The following is a 13542-nucleotide window of genomic DNA, read 5'->3' as shown; positions in this document are numbered from 1 at the left end:
AGACAGAAATCTACAATGAAGTCTTCGTAAAAAAAAAAAAAATGGTGTTGGCCCAGGCCATAAAAAGAAATTAAAAAAAAAAAGTAACGGAAATTCAATTAAAAAATAAAAACAAGAGGACATCAGTATCACCAAAAAATAAACAAGGGCTCTGGAGGGGTTACTGAGCAGTTAAGATCAAGTACTACACTTTCTGAGGAATTGGGTTCAATTCTTAACACCAGATCAAGCAGCTAACAATAGTCTGTAAATCCAGGTCCAGTTATAATTTCTCTGGCCTCTGCAGGCACCTGCACTCATGGACACAGACACGCACATACTTACTGTGTGGCACAACCTCTAATCCCAGGCTCAGATGTACAGACAGGAGCATCAGAAGCTCAGGTCACCCTTTACTATATGATGAATTTCATGACACAATAGGCTACATGTGAGGTTCAGCTTCAGTCACTGGCACCAAGGCCCTCACAACCTATACAGGCTGCAGATGTGCAGCATCAGTCACTTTTGCCCCACAATGACCTGGATATTGTGCTTGACAAATTCCCCTGGAAACCTGGTTGGCTAACACCTTGAACCTCAATATAAACATCCACATCTTTGGAAGTGGTCTCCACCACCTTGGCTCCCGGACAGACCATACAGGCAGCACTAGGTACACAGAGATATCCTGAGTCCAACAATGCTCAGGACATAGCCTGCCAGACTTCTGCCTGTGCCCAAGGTCTGGGCAGCTCTGCGGGGCATCTATGTGCCAGGTCTGTCAGGGGACATTTGCCCTGCAGAGTGATCGACAATTGGAAGGGGTCCCCACAGCTTCTGCCTTCTTGGCTCCCAGATGGACCAGACAGGCAACACCAGGTTCACAGAGACAACCCGAGTATGACATTGCCTGTGGTAAGGCACACCAGGGTTCCAACGGCACCCAAGAGTAGGGCAGCCCATCAGAAATCTGTGCCAGGGGAAACCCAGTCATCCAGAGGTGTGGAAACAGCCTTACAGGCTCACAAGATATTCAAGCACCAGCCAGTGACAACAGGACTAACTAACGCCAGAGATAACCAAATGGCAAAAGGCAAACATAGGAACATTACTAACAGAAATCAAGGCAATATGGTAGCATCTGAACCCAATTTTCTGACAACAGCAAGTCCTGGATATCCCACCACACCAGAAAAACAAGATCTGGATTTAGAATCACATATCATGATGCTGTTAGAGGATTACAAGAAAGACATAAATAAATCTCTTTTTTTCCCCAGTTCTTTTTTTTTATTCGATATAATTTATTTACATTTCAAATGATTTCCCCTTTTCTAGCCCGCCCACTCCCCGAAAGTCCCGTAAGCCCCCTTCTCTTCCCCTGTCCTCCCACCCACCCCTTCCCACTTCCCCGTTCTGGTTTTGCCGAACACTGTTTCACTGAGTCTTTCCAGAACTAGGGGCCACTCCTCCTTTCTTCTTGTACCTCATTTGATGTGTGGATTATGTTTTGGGTATTCCAGTTTTCTAGGTTAATATCCACTTATTAGTGAGTGCATACCATGATTCACCTTTTGAGTCTGGGTTACCTCACTTAGTATGATGTTCTCTAGCTCCATCCATTTGCCTAAGAATTTCATGAATTCATTGTTTCTAATGGCTGAATAGCACTCCATTGTGTAGATATACCACATTTTTTGCATCCACTCTTCTGTTGAGGGATACCTGGGTTCTTTCCAACATCTGGCAATTATAAATATGGCTGCTATGAACATAGTAGAGCATGTATCCTTATTACATGGTGGGGAGCCTTCTGGGTATATGCCCAGGAGTGGTATAGCAGGATCTTCTGGAAGTGAGGTGCCCAGTTTTTGGAGGAACCGCCAGACTGATTTCCAGAGTGGTTGTACCAATTTGCAACCCCACCAGCAGTGGAGGAGTGTTCCTCTTTCTCCACACACTCTCCAACACCTGCTGTCTCCTGAATTTTAGAAATACAGGAGAACTAAAATAAAAAGGTAGAAGCCCTTACAAAGGAAACACAAAAGTCATTTAAAGAAATGCAGCAGAATATGGGTCAACAGATAGAAGCCAATGAAGAGGAAATGCAAAAATCACTTAAAGAAATACAGGAGAACTTGGATCAACAGGCAGAAGCCATGAAAGAGGAAACATAAAATTCTCTTAAAGAAGTACAGGAAAGCACAAACAAGTGAAGGAACAGAGCAAAACCATCCAGGATCTAAAAACAGAAGTAGAAACAAGAAATTGCAAAGGGAGACAACTTTGGAGATAGAAAACCTTGGGAAGAAATCAGGGGCCATAGATGCAAATATCAACAATAGAATACAAGAGATAGAAGAAAGAATCTCAGATGCCGAAGATACCACACAAAGCATTGACTCAACAGTCAAAGAAAATGCAAAATGCTTATAACCCAAAACATCCAGGAAATCCAGGACACAATGAGAAGACCAAACCTAAGGATTATAGGTATAGATAAGAGTGAAGATTTACAACTTAAAGGGTCAGCAAACATCTTCAACAAAATTATGCAAGAAAACTTCCCTAACCTAAAGAGAGAGATGCCTATGAATATACAAGAAGCCTACAGAACTTCAAACAGACTGGACCAGAACAGAAATACCTCCCATTCACATAATAATCAAAACCCCAAATGTACTAAACAAAGAAAGAATATTAAAGAGAGTAAAAGAAAAAGGCCAAGTAACATATAAAGGCAGACCTATCAGAATCACACCAGACTTCTCAGCAGAGACCATGAAAGCTAAAAGATCCTGGGCAGATCTCATGCAGACTCTAAGAGAACACAAATGCCAGCCAAAACTACTATAACCAGCAAAACTCTCAATCACCATGGATGGAGAAACCAAGATATTCCATGATAAAACCAAATTTACCCAATATCTTTCCACAAACCCATCCCTACAAAGGATAATAGGTAGAAAACGCCAAAACAAGGAGGGAAACTACACCCTGGAAATAGCAAGATAGTAACCTTCTTTCATCCACCCCAAAAGAAGATAACCACTCAAACATAAAAATAACATAAAAAATAACAGGAAGTAATAATTACTATTCCTTAATATCTCTTAACATCAATGGGCTCAATTCCCCAATAAAAAGACATAGACTAACAGACCCTACATTTTGCTGCATACAGGAAACACACCTCCGTGTCAAAGACAAACACTACCTAAAAGCAAAATGCTGGAAAACAATTTTACAAGCAAATGGTCTCAGGAAACAAGCCAGAGTAGCCATTCTAATATCAGATAAAATTGACTACCTAAAGTCATCAAAAGAGACATGGAAGAACATTTCTTACTGGTCAAAGGAAAAATCCACCAAGAAGAACTCTCAATTCAGAACCTCTATGCTCCAAATGCAAGGGCACCCTCATTCATAAAAGAAACTTTACTAAAGCTCAAAGCACACATATCACCTAACACAATAATTGTGGGTGACTTCAACACTCAACTCTCCTCAATGGACTGATCAGGAAAACAGAAAATAAACAGGGACACAGTAAAACTAATTGAAGCTTTGGACCAATTGGATTTAACATATACATATATACATATACATATACATATACACATACACATACACATACACATACACACACACACACACACACACATATATATATATATATATATATATATAGTGGAACATGTCATCCTAAAACAAAAAAAAAATACCTTTTTCTTAGCACCTCATGATACCTTCTCCAAAATTGACCATATAATTGGTCAGAAGACAGACCTCAACAGATATAAAAAGATCAAACTAATCCCATGCCTCCTATCAGATCACTATGAAGTAAGAGTGGTCTTCAATAGCACCAAAAACAACAGAAAGCCCACATACACATGGATGTGGGAAGCCATTAGAGATCCTCACTTTGACCCAGAGAGCTGACAGGGCAAAGGTCCTGAGTAAAACAAAGAAGAGCCTCTCCAGTAATTGCGGTGGAAGGAAGTCCTGAGATAACTGCGGTAGGCTCTAGCCTGTGCAAACACCAGATGTCTCCACTGGAGGACCCTTATCTCTTCCTGCTGAAACTGCTAGATTGCCCTTCTTTCCTTTGTTCTTGCCTTGAGAAGAACTCTTCCTCTGAGAGCTTAAAACCTGTGTACCCCAGAACATTAAACAAGACCTCGACAATTGAACCTCCTTCTGCCTGGTCTCCGTTCTTGTCCACACCCCCCTTTTGACCCTCAGGTAGTGCCCCCTTTGGAACACTGGAATAACTGGACCTGCTGGACGGGTCACATGGAAGCTGAACAATACTCAATGATACTTTGGTCAAGGAACAAATAAAGAAAGAAATCAAAGACTTTTTAGAATTTAATGAAAATGAAGGTACAACATACCTAAATTTATAGGACACAATGAAAGCAGTGCTAAGAGGAAAACTCATAGCCCTGAGTGCCTCCAAAAAGAAACTGGAGAGAGCATCTACTAGCAGCTTAATGGCACAGCTGAAAGTGCTGGAACAAAAAGAAACTAATTCACCCAGGAGGAGTAGAAGACAGGAAATCATCAAACTCAGAATCAATCAAGTAGAAACAAAGAGAACCATACAAAGAATCAACAAAACCAGGAGCTAGTTCTTTGAGAAAATCAACAAGATAGATAAACACTTAGCCAGACTAATCAGAGGGCACAGAGACAGTATCCAAATTAACAAAATTAGAAATGAAAAGGGAGATATAACAACAGAAACTGAGGAAATTCAAAAAATTCATCAGATCCTACTACAAAAGTCTATACTCAACACAACTGGAAAATCAGGAGGAAATGGACAATTTCCTAGACAGATTCCAAATACCAAAATTAAATCAGGATCAAATAGATCATCTAAACAGGCTCATAACCCCTAAAGAAATAGATGTGGTCATTGAAAGTCTTCCAACCAACAAAAGCACAGGACCAGATGGTTTTAGTGCAGAATTCTATCAAATCTTCAAAGAAGAACTAACAGCAATACTCTTGAAACGATTACACAAAATAGAAGCAGAAGGAGCACTACCCAACTTGTTCTATGAAGCCACAATTACGCTGATACCAAAACCACACAAAGATGCAAAAAAGAAAGAGAACTTCAGACCAATTACCCTAATGAATATTGATGCAAAAATACTCAATAAAATTCTTGCCCACCAAATCCAAGAACACATCAAAACTATCATTCACCATGGTCAAGTAGGCTTCATCCCAGGGATACAGGGATGGTTCAATATACAGAAATCCATCAAAGCAATCCACTAAATAAACAAACTCAAAGAAAAAAAAACACATGGTCATTTCATTAGATGCTGAAAAAGCATTTGATAAAATTCAGCATCCTTAAGATTAAAAATTCAGGAGACAGCAGGTGTTGGTGAGGATGTGGAGGAAGAGGAACACTCCTCCCTTGCTGATGGGGTTGCAAATTGGTACAACCATTCTGGAAATCAGTCTGGCGATTCCTCAGAAAACAAGCTGAGCACGTCACTTCCACAGGATCCTGCTATACCACTCCTGGGCATATACCCAGAGGATTCCCCAGCATGTAATAAGGATACGTGCTCCACTATGTTCATAGCAGCCCTATTTATAATAGCCAGAAACTGGAAAGAACCCAGGTATCCCTCAACGGAAGAATGGAAGCAAAAAACGTGGTATATATACACAATGGAGTACTATTCAGCCATTAGAAACAATGAATTCATGAAATTCTTAAGCAAATGGATGGAGCTGGAGAACATCATACTAAGTGAGGTAACCCAGTCTCAAAAGATCAGTCATGGTATGCACTCACTAATAAGTGGATATTAGCCTAGAAAACTTTAATACCCAAAACATAATCCACACATCAAATGAGATATAAGAAGAACAGAGGAGTGGTCCCTAGTTCTGGAAAGACTCAGTATAGCAGTATAGGGCAAAACCAGAACAGGGAAGTGGGAAGGGGTGGATGGGAGAACAAGGAGAGGGAAGGGGGCTTATGTGACTTTTGGGGAGTGGGGGGGCCAGAAAAAGGGGAAATCATTTGAAATGTAAATAAAAAATATACCAAATAGAAAAAAAGAGAAAATATAATTAGCATCCTTTAAAAGTCTTGGAAAGAACAGGAATTCAAGGCCCATACCTAAACATGGTCAAAGCAATATACTACAATCCGGTAGCCACCATCAAACTAAATGGAGACAAACTTGAAGCAATCCCACTAAAATCAGGGACTAGACAAGGCTGCCCCCTCTCTCCATATCTTTTCAATATAGTACTTGAAGTTCTAGCTAGAGCAATTAGACAACATAAGGAGGTCAAAGGGATACAAATTGGAAAGGAAGAAGTTAAACTATCACTATTCGCAGATGGTATGATAGTATACTTAAGTGACCCAAAAAACCAGAGAACTCCTACAACTGATAAACAACTTCAGCAAAGTGGCTGGATATAAAATCAACTTAAGAAAATCAATAGCCTTCCTATACTCAAAGGATAAGCAGGCTGAGAAAGATATTAGGGAAATGACACCCTTCACAATAGCCACAAACAACATAAAATATCTTGGTGAGACTTTAACCAAACAAGTGAAAGATCTGTGTGACAAGAACTTCCAGTCTCTGAGGAAGGAAATTGAAGAAGACCTCAGAAAATAGAAAAATCTTCCATGTTTGTGGATTGGCAGGTTTAATACAGTAAAAATGGCCATCTTGCCCAAAGCAATATACAGATTCAATGCAATCCCCTTCAAAATCCCAACTCAGTTCTTTATAGAGTTAGAAAGAGCAATTCTCAAATTCATCTGGAATAACAAAAATCCCAGGATAGCTAAAACTATTCTCAACACTAAGAGAACTTCTGGGGGAATCAGTATCCCTGACCTCAAGCAGTACTACAGATCAATAGTGTTAAAAACTGCATGGTATTGATACAGTGACAGGCAGGTAGATTAATGGAATAGAATTGAAGACCCAGAAATGAACCCAAACCCATGGTCACTTGATCTTCGACAAAGGAGCTAAAACCATCCAGTGGAAAAAAGATAGCCTTTTCAAAAAATGTTGCTGGTTCAATTGGAGGTCAGCATGCAGAAGAATGCAAATTGATCCATTCTTATCTCCTTGTACTAAGCTCAACTTCAAGTGGATGAAGGACCTCCACAAAAAATCAGATACACTGAAACTAATAGAAAAGAAACTTGGGCAGACATGGGCACATGGAAAAAGTTCCTGAACAGAATACCAATAGCTTATGCTCTAAGATCAAGAACTGACAAGTGGGACCTGATAAAATTACAAAGCTTCTGTAAGGCAAAGGACACTGTCAATAGGACAAAACAGCAACCAACAAATTGGGAGAAGATCTTTACCAACCCTACATTTGACAGAGGGTTAATATCCAATATATACAAAAAGCTCAAGAAGTTAGTGTTGGTTTCTGCGTTGATTTATGTGGCTGCCGCTGCTGACCGGGCCCACACGTGCGTACCCCAGGCGCCGGGCCGAGGGCCGCGGTGGAACCATGAACCGCAATGAGACACACTAGACCAGATAGCTCCACGTGGGATTTATTTAAGAAGGGGAAGGGGTAGCCGGTGGGAAGGAAAGGGGGAAGAGAAAGAAAAGAGAGAGAAAGAGAGAGAGAGAGAGAGAGAGAGAGAGAGAGAGAGAGAGAGAGGGAGAGAGTGGAGGCCGGCCATGACCACGTGGGGGGGGAGAGCCCCAGGGGCAGAGAGGTGAGAGTATGTGGGATAGCAGAGAACAAAGAGAGAGAGGAGGGGCAAGTAGCCCCTCTTATAGTGGGCCAGATCTCTGGGGCAGGGCATACCTGGCTATTGCCAGGTAGGTGTGGGGTGGAGCTTAGACAAAACCCCAACATTCCCCAATGTTTGGTTAATTAATAAAAGAAAAAGAAAAAAGAAAAGTGACGGCGAATACGGCGAAGCAGGAATAGGGTCGTTGTTGTGATCTGGCTGCTTCATGCTGACATTGGGGCGGTGTGTCTCTGGGGAACCTAGAGAAAGGGGTATGGGGGGTGATTGTCCAGTCTCAGGAGGACTGGCTGCTTCTTTGCTGTCCAGGATTTGTAGAGCCATTTGAAGATAGGTTAGGAGAACAGGTCCAGTAGAAGCTGTCTGCGTCTGGAGAAGCTGAGAGGAGATTGGAGCATCTGAAGGTTGCTTCTCTGGAGCTGTCCTAGATATGGCAAGGGCCTGGACTTAACAAGATGTTGTAACACATTAGTATAGTTAGGGAATAAGACTAAATACATTTGGGAGAAAGGAAAATTTTCTTAAGATGTACAATTGAAACCCAGAGGAATCCCACCCTTTGGAAAGGTAGTAAAGTGGGTACTTGGGCAGATGTACTTATCTGGATGGAGCCTACTTGGTCCATGAGCAGTAGATTTGGGTAGGTTCCTGTAGCTAACAAGTTTATTAAAGAGATAACAACATGAGTTAACCACATGAACAGTCTTTAAGATGAGCCTTTGTGGATCAGAAGGAATAGAATTGAAGGTTGGGACAGTGACAGAGCAAGAAGAGGAAATATGAAGCATTTAATGGAAACAGAGTTTAGGTAAGGAGATAACTGTCTAGCTGTCAATGTAGTCAGAAGTCTGAGGAATAAACAATAACTTAGCAGTTATATTATTAAAGAATGACAGATTCCAGTAGCCAGCAGTTCTTTGTGGTCTCTGGTCTCCATGGCGGCTTTGGCTGTCAGTCTGGCTTTCAAGCACAGAAGATGCACGGCTTTTCTCTGTGGAATGGATACCTATGACATGAGAAATGGCTTACCTTTGTTTAGCTAAGTCATTTGACTCAAGGTATCCGGTTTTGTCCACTGAACTTTCAGGCAGCGTCCTGTGGCGGTGTCTATCTTTCTTCTGAGACCTCCTAGGAGAAGCTGTCAGGCCTTTGGGAATTCTGTCTGTCTTAAATCTAATAGCAAACTTCTGACAAGATTGAGAGCAAGATAGGAGAGCAATAGTTAAAGAGAGACTAGGAATGGAAATTTTAAGTAGCTTTGACAGGTTGCATAGGTAAAGGAATGTATATTGCCTTGGTTAGTAAAGATGCTAGGATCACAGAAAGAAAGCTGGCAGCAATGGATAAAATTGTGGTGTCTAGGCAGATTTAGGCTTGTTAACATACACAGGCTATAGGAGTAAAATGAGCTAAGGGTGTGGGAACACTGATGGGGAGCAGGCAGCGCAAAGAGAAGGCTTAGACCGGAGATAGATAAAAGCTTGAACGTATAGAATTCGGTCCCATTTACCGGATTGCTGACAGTATGTATTAAGATCCCTTAAAACAATTGGATCTAGGGTGCCATTAGGTGGACATTTTGAATTATTGTCTAGACCTTATTGCAGAGGTTTATTAGTTCAGAGACTTGAGATTTTCCAGGAGACATCCCAGTGGGGTGCCTGGAGGTACCGGCGAAGACTCTCTATTACCCATCAGGTGTGTGGGGGTATTGTTATTACACAATCGGCGTCCCGAAGAGTGTATATAACAAATAACGGCAGCTAAGCCAGAGGGTCCAGACCGTCGTGAGGGCCCCTGGGAGCTGAGGCAAAAGCCGGAAGAAGTATCCCACCTGGCCAGGGTTTGAGTGAACAGCTGGAAGCCAGTTGGGGGAGACTCAGGAATACTTCTGGAGTAGGAGACACCTGGGGTTGTGAGTGTCGTAAAACGAGTGTTAGCTGAGGAGGCTCCTAGCACTAGAAAAGATTGGCCAGGTCCCTTCTGAACTTAAGAAACCGCCCAGCGAACCGAAAGACCTTACCTTTTTAGGCCGATGGTGTTTGCTAAGGAAGTGCAATCCGATATCCGGGAACGTGGAACTATTTGGTTTAGTGGCTCAGAGGCAAACCAAGTGGCAGTGGTGGCGGTGTGTGTGGCGGCGGCGGTGGCGCGTGGGGCAGCGGCGGGCAGCAGGCAGTGCAGCAGCATGTGCGGGAGGCAGCAGCGGTGGCTGTGGGCAGCGGCTGCAGCTGTGGCGGTGCAAGAAGCAGTGGCGCGGGCAGTCGTAGCACGGGCGGGAGGGAGGGAATGCTGGGAGTGCTCCTGGGTCGGCTCGCCAGTGTTGGTTTCTGCGTTGATTTCTCTGGCTGCCGCTGCTGACCGGGCCCACACGTGCGCACCCCGGGCACCGGGCCGCGGGCTGCGGTGGAACCGTGAACCGCAATGAGACACACTAGACCAGATAGCTCAACGTGGGCTTTATTTAAGAAGGGGAAGGGGTAGCCGGCAGGAAGGAAAGGGGGAAGAGAAAGAAAAGAGGGGGAGGGGAGAGAGTGGAGGCCAGCCATGACCACGTGGAGGGGGGGAGAGCCCCAGGGGCAGAGAGGTGAGAGTATGTGGGAGAGCTGAGAGCAAAGAGAGAGAGGAGGGGCAAGTAGCCCCTCTTATAGTGGGCCAGATCTCTGGGGCGGGGCATACCTGGCTATTGCCAGGTAGGTGTGGGGTGGAACATAGACAAAACCCCAACAGTTAGACTCCAGAGAGCCAAATAACCCTATTAAAAATGGGGTACAGAGCTAAACAAAGAATTTTCACCTGAAGAATTTCGAATGGCTGAGAAGCACCTTAAGAAATGTTCAACATCCTTAGTCATCAGGGAAATGCAAATCAAAACAACCCTGAGATTTCACCTCACACCAGTCAAAATGACTAAGAATAAAAATTCAGGAGATAGCAGGTGTTGGCTAGGATGTGGAGAAAGAGGAACACTCCTCCACTGCTGGTGGGATTGCAAGCTGGTACAACCACTCTGGAAATCAGTCTGGCAGTTCCTCAGAAAACTGGACATGACACTTTCGGAGGACCCTGCTATACCACTCCTGGGCATATACCCAGAGGATTCCCCAGCATGCAATAAGGACACATGCTCCACTATGTTCATAGCAACCTTATTTATAATAGCCAGAAATTGGAAAGAACCCAGATGTCCCTCAATGGAGGAATGGATACAGAAAATGTGGTATATTTACACAATGGAATACTACTCAGCAATTAAAAAACAATGAATTCATGAAATTCTTAAGCAAATGGTTGGATCTGGAAAATATCATCCTAAGTGAGGTAACCCAATCACAAAAGAACACACATGGAATGCAGTTACTGATAAGTGGATATTAGCCCAGAAGCTCTAAATACCCAAGACACAATTAACATATCAAATTATTCCCAAGAAGTTTGAAGGAGAGAGCCCTGGTCTTGGAAAGGCTTGATGCAGTATTGTTGGGGATTATCAGGACAGAAAAGTGGGAGGGGGTTGATTGTGGAATGGCCAGAGGGAAGAGGTGTTGCTGCTAGAAGCTACAGGTGAACAGGAGACCTGAAAGAGAATTCTGGGGATGTACGGGGAGGCGACAAAAGAGAATGAGTCAGGATGGCATTCGCTGATCATGACCAAAGCTTTAATAATATTTAGTCAATATATAGCCTTCGGAAGAAATCCCTGCCCCCAGATTTTAAGGAGAGATCTGAGAACTCGTTGGCTCCAATCTCAGCAGGTTGCCTGCTGCGATCAGAGCACTTCAAGTCTAACTGGTCCAGGATGCTTTCAGGTGAGACTGCCCTGAGGCTGACATGACTTCCAGTTGAAAGCAGCTGTATTGTTCTCTGAAGAACAAAGCCCAGGGTTAACACAAGCAGAAAGCTGGGGGCTGGTGGCCAGGAATGTAGCAGGTTGACCTTGAGGCTGAAAAGCCTAGCTCAATGCTAGAGGGGGAGGGACAAAGAGGGTTTATGGCACTCATGGGAGGGGGGAACCGGAAAGGGTAAATCATTTGGAATGTAAACAAAGAATATAGAAAAGAAAAACCATCCACACTCTCTTCTGTCATCCCCATCCCACTTCCCTTTGTCCTTCTCTCTGTCCCTCCTGCTTCATATCTACCCTTAATCTCCAAGATCCTACACTAAAAAAAACATAAGCCGATGTTCTCAACAAGCAGGAGATCTGGTTGTTGTGTGCTGGTGCAGTAGGACTTTGAGTTCTGCGTTAGACTGCGCTATACAGCAAGAGCTGTGAATCTTTTAAAAGCATATCCTTTAAAACTCTGGAAGTAAAAGTGGATAAATAAAGCAGATTATAGAAGCTGATGTTTCTGTGTAGCTGGGAGGAAAAGGGGACTTGCTTAAGGTTAACCATATTCTTGCCTAAAAGCCCAGGAAGTACAGAAACAAAAAAGTCTAAGTACATAAGAGACTGACTATGTGCCTGGATGCCCGTTGCATCCTGCAGGACCTGGAAGGTAAACTGTATGGCCCTTCATTATATTTTTAAGTTTCTAGAAACATTTATAGCCTCATGCCTGTTCTGCCTTTCTCTAGATCTGACCCCATCTCTTCTTACCTGGGCTATTTCTTACCCAGGACTGACTTTCAGGCATGGACCCCACCGCTATGCTTACTCCAGCCCTCAGATTTTTTTCGAGTCTCCTCCACTTTAGAGACCTTCCCTTTCACAAGTCAGAGTTCAGAGTTGTTAGTGTATGAAGGATTCAATGAAGGATTCAATGAAGGATTTAGCAGGATGATGAGGCTTAAAGGTGGGAGTATAGGGGTTAGGTGAGTGTGGCTAGGCGGCGTGGGGGAAGGTGTCCAGGCGGGCCCTTGCCTGGGCAACTCTGCCCCTGAGGGACCACACACACACAGACATGGTATAGAATAGAGTTTATTCAGAATAGGGGATGGGAGTTAGTGGTAGAGAAAGAGAGGTAGAGAGAGAGAGAGAGAGAGAGAGAGAGAGAGAGAGAGAGAGTGGAAGGAGAGTGGAGGCCGGCCATGACCACGTGGGGGGGGGGGGGAAAGAGCCCCAGGGGCAGAGAGGTGAGAGTATGTGGGAGAGCGGAGAGCAAAGAGAGAGAGGAGGGGCAAGTAGCCCCTCTTATAGTGGGCCAGATCTCTGGGGTGGGGCATACCTGGCTATTGCCAGGTAGGTGTGGGGTGGAGCTTAGACAAAACCCCAACAGTGTAGGATCCCCCCCCCCCCCCCCCGTCCGGGTTACCCCACTCAAGTCTCGGGATGGTGCGCACCCGGTGGAGGAAGTGGCACACAATTATATCAGCAGGTAGTACGTGCAGATCTGTGCATCAGCAATGTAGACGGGCAGGAGGCTTATCTTTGTTAGCAGGCAGTCTGGTTAACATCAAACCATGGGTAAAGAAGCGGGGGACATGGTGTCGCCAGTCCAGATAGCTCATGACGGCAGATATTATCCGGGCCAGACCCTTATCTTTATGGTCAGTCAGTTACTAGCCTTGTCTCAGGCCTGTACAGGCATGCCCGGGTTTCTACCGTTCTGTTCCCTTCTCTAGGTCTGTTCGCTGCCTTAATTATGTATTCTGAGAAGTTCTAACTCCTTTCAGTTAGATACCTGAGAAGATGTTTGACAGCTGGGTCTCTGTCCTCTTCTCAAAGCAAGTGTTACAGAAAGCAGTGCTGTGGCCCTTTTATCCCCTGGACAATGTGCTTTCAGTTTCAGGTTTGAGTTGGAGAACATCAAGACAGTTTCTAAACAAAT

General features: G+C 43.9%; 1 protein-coding gene across 14 annotated transcripts in view; it reads right to left on the bottom strand.

The window, feature by feature from the left end:
• LOC127664680 (T-cell ecto-ADP-ribosyltransferase 2-like) overlaps positions 1–13542 on the bottom strand; it is a 154146-nt gene that overhangs the window by 88604 nt on the left and 52000 nt on the right. Inside the window, exon 1 of one of the 14 annotated variants that reach the window (XM_052156853.1) lies at positions 13396–13417. The exons of 12 other annotated variants lie outside the window; for them this stretch is intronic. The gene's annotated coding sequence lies outside the window, so the exon portion shown is untranslated. Of the gene's footprint in view, positions 1–13395; positions 13418–13542 lie in introns of those variants that run through there. One more of the 14 variants, XM_052157064.1, reaches the window with a different exon arrangement.

The sequence above is a fragment of the Apodemus sylvaticus genome, chromosome 1 (genome assembly GCF_947179515.1).
Source record: "Apodemus sylvaticus chromosome 1, mApoSyl1.1, whole genome shotgun sequence".
Taxonomy (NCBI): domain Eukaryota; kingdom Metazoa; phylum Chordata; class Mammalia; order Rodentia; family Muridae; genus Apodemus; species Apodemus sylvaticus.
This window is presented reverse-complemented; position numbering and strand designations above follow the sequence as displayed.